This window comes from Lactuca virosa, chromosome 5, assembly GCF_052849685.1.
Source record: "Lactuca virosa cultivar CGN04683 chromosome 5, Lactuca_virosa_CGN04683_v6, whole genome shotgun sequence".
Lineage (NCBI taxonomy): Eukaryota > Viridiplantae > Streptophyta > Magnoliopsida > Asterales > Asteraceae > Lactuca > Lactuca virosa.
The window spans coordinates 106,526,977-106,530,975 of NC_136430.1; positions in this window are offsets into that span (position 1 = coordinate 106,526,977).

A 3,999-nucleotide genomic window follows, 5' to 3' on the forward strand; every position below is an offset into this window, starting at 1 on the left:
GCATAATTATGATACATTGAAATGTTTCAAAGAGTGGCAGAACGAATAAGAAGAATCTATTAGGCAGAAAGATAAAACTTTCTCCAATCTGAAAGGAAAGGATAGTACTTTAGTACCATGTTTATGATCATCTTAATGATAGTGGAACTATATCACAATTGATCATCAAATAACATATTAGTGAAATTGTATGACTAATCGGATATTGTTGAAATGGTTCAGTCGACAGATGATTCATACTTCGTTTCCAATCAAGTTTTTAGAGTGTGACAACCCAAAATTTCCATATTGTACAGCCTTACGATTCAATCAAAGTTCTGCCTTGTTTCTGTTTCCTTTTAGCCTTGTTAAGGTTCATTCTAATGAGTTCTAAGCCTAGTAAACTTAAGGATTGAGTGTTAGGAAGTGTTAGCTTGAGAACGGGAGGATAAATTCGAACCAGAAAGTCACTCACAAGGTGTTCACGGCCGCAAACTAGGTTCACAGCCGTGAACCACCTCCTATATATGTTAGAGGGACTTCATTCTCTTCTCATTTCTCCTCCTCCTAACCGTGAACCCACCGTTTCTCTCACAAAATTCTTCAATCGTGAACACCCTAAAGCTTGAAAAACATAAGTGTTTCATCCCTAATCTTGTTATACTTGAAAGACTACTAGATCCAAGCCTTGAATCCTCAAAATTCATCACCATATTCATGAGTTTGAAGTGTTCACGGCCGTTAACCCTTCATAGGGCCGTGAACCCTTCATAAACTCATCATATTGGGCCGTGAACTGCAATGGGTCGTGAACCATTCATCATATTGGCCTGTGAACTCCAATGGGCCATGAACCCTTCATCCATTTGGGCCGTGAACACTTCCCTTTCGCCGTAAACTCCCTTTGATCAATCACATGTGATTTCAACACTTCATTTCAAGTTTTTCCTAGTCCCTAAGGTAGTTTCATTGCATGTTAGTTGTTTTAAACACTAATTACATGCCTATATATGCCATTATCTGTCATTTAGGACTCATTTGTGTCTCGGGAATTCATCCATGGAACTTCTCATCCTTACGCGCATATTCGATTGAATCACCCACATAAGGTGAGTTCATACCCCTATAATACATATTTTAAATGTTTTAAATGCTTTTAGGGGGGGGGGGAATACAAGTTGAACACAATGATAATTGTGTAAATGTTTTGTGATAAACATCATTTTAAAGGATTGCTTATGTGTTTATAAGTGATCATATCGTTTCAAAAACTCTTATAAATTTATGTTACTTTATTGTTTATAAAAATCCGTTTTTAAAGTACAATCATAACGCAGTACATAAATGTGTCTTTTCTTCAAAGTCAGTACAGTTCAAGTAAACACACTAGTAAACTATAGTAGGTATAGTTTAGGGGTTCAGTTCATACTATAACTAATACTAGGAGGAACACACTCCACTATAACAGAGAGAACATACTATACACTAGAAAAAAGAGAGAACATACTATACACTAGAACAGAGAGAACATACTACAACAATAGGAATATAACAATAATGTGAAACCACTACTTAATGACTTAGCAATATACTTGTTAGGTCGCGTTTTGTAACCAGAGTCTCCTGGAGGGAGAGCATGAGTTTGTGTATAGATCTATACGGGATTGACACCCCACACCTTGCTTCTAGCTACAGTAGGACATACAGGTCTACGGGTGACAAACGTCACATCAGTTTTGGCGCGATAAGGTCGTCGTGTTAAACATATGTCATATTAGTATGGTTACAACCTCATCACACTTTAACCTTAATTACCAAACTGGTTTTAAGGTAGTCAGTACTTCAGTAGTCATTTTAAAAGACAACTGCATACTTTCATTTTCCCATTACATTCATATTGTGATATTCTCACATAAAAGGTAATGCAAACTATTTTCTAGTAAAGATAGTTATAAAATAGGGAAAACTTACATCATTACAAGCGACAAGCAGAACAGTCGAGTCTTAGTACATTCAGTTAGAAGCGGGCATATAATGCAAACTTGGTAATTCCTCGGTACATATATCAGGGTTATCTATTAATCGGATCTGACAGGCAGTAGGATATGTTCTTTCCGCTTCATTTCCTATTCCTTGTTTCATTGTGGGCTTAGAGCAGATTCACCCAATCTACTATCTATTCGATCTTAGCTATATATATATATATATATATATATATATATATATAAATATATATATATATATATATATATTCCGTATACACCAAGTAATCATAAGGAGTACCAGGTATGGGTCAGGTCATAGTATACAAATTCAATACACCGTTTTCTAGTACATAACATACTCTTCAAATAGAACATTTGGTAGACAAAACTAGAAACTTATCCGTGAAAGGGTTTAATCCACTTTATTAAACCAGTATAACTTAAAGGACCTTTAATGGTTAATTCTATAATACCTTAGTTTACACATCAGGGTTATATATAAGTAATATCTGATAGGTAGTTCGATGTGTGCTTTCCGCCTTACTTCCTGTTCCTTGTTTGGTTGTGGGCTTAGGGCAGATACACACAATTAACTATCCGTTCGATATTAGGTTATATATAACTAGTGTAAACTAGGTGATTATAGAAGGAACTATTGTGGTTACCATTTTTACTAAAGGAAATAAGGGTTTTTCTTAAAGAATGTTTTCATCAAATACAAAGGAACTATTACAGTTAACTCTGTGAGTACCAAGTGAATACGCTAGGGTTATATACAACGAATATCTAACAAACAATAGGATGTGTGTCTTCCGCCTCATTTCCTGTTCCTTGTTTGGTTGTGGGCTTAGGAAAGATACACAAAATCGATTGTTTGTTTACTCTGGGTTTTATATAACTTGTATCTATTTAGTACTCATAGAAGGGATTGTAGAGTCATTTTTACTTATCTTTCATCATATCAGAAGATATAGGATTTTCTGGAGGAACAGGAGAACTTTTCTAAAAGAACTTACAACTTACTTTACATCACTAAAATACTTATGACCTCACCAGCTTAAATGCTGATCTATTCTTTCAAAATAACTTGTATTCTCAGGAAACCAGTAGACAGGTACGCGCACTGGGATTCCGAAGATGGAGCATAGTAGCTTCATGTCTTGTTTTGTTACTTACTTTTGTTGTCTATCTTATGTGAACCACATACTTTGTAAACACTTTCTTTCTAATGAAATGGTTGTTTGTTACTTAGGCTACTATGATGCATGTTTTGTGATACTAAACATGACGTCCTCTGCCCCCGAACGTTTCCGTCGTTCCGGTTTGGCGGTGTGACAGATTGGTATCAGAGCATTGTTAATAGTGAACTAAGTATATCAACCAATGAATGCAATGGGGCCTAAGTGCTCTGAATAATAATATATTTTAAAAATATAACAATACTTTATAAAAGTATACATACATGCTGATACATATATACATACTAGAAGAAGTATTATAAGAAGAACAGAACATAATTATTTAAAGGTTGAACACTGCGGTCAAACCTGGATAGTTATGTAATCATATCTGGGATCAATATAGGCTGATCAACTATATTCTTTTGAGATGTGACCGACATGTGTTTGGGAGTGATGTGGTGTTGCAACAGTCTTAAGACTTACCTAACTCTATTCAAGGGATTTCTAGATCAGAACATAAACTTAAAATACTATAGGAGTAATTTATGATACTATAACAAAACAACAAGTTTAAAACATACCAAGTACGTTACATTAAAATACTATTAGAGTATTTTAGGCACTATATAAATAACTTATGTAATAATTTAAAAGACCCTTACGGGTAGGTCTATAATTTTGGAATGTATACTCCCAAGGTTTTATATAATTGAGATTTTATAGACTTAGCATTTGTGATCTATTCTCTACTTCCTGTTCCTTAATTGGTTGTGTTTTTGGAGTAGGATCACTTGTTCGAAGGTTTATTTAATCTAAAGTTATATACAACTTGTATACACTGCGCAATTATAGGA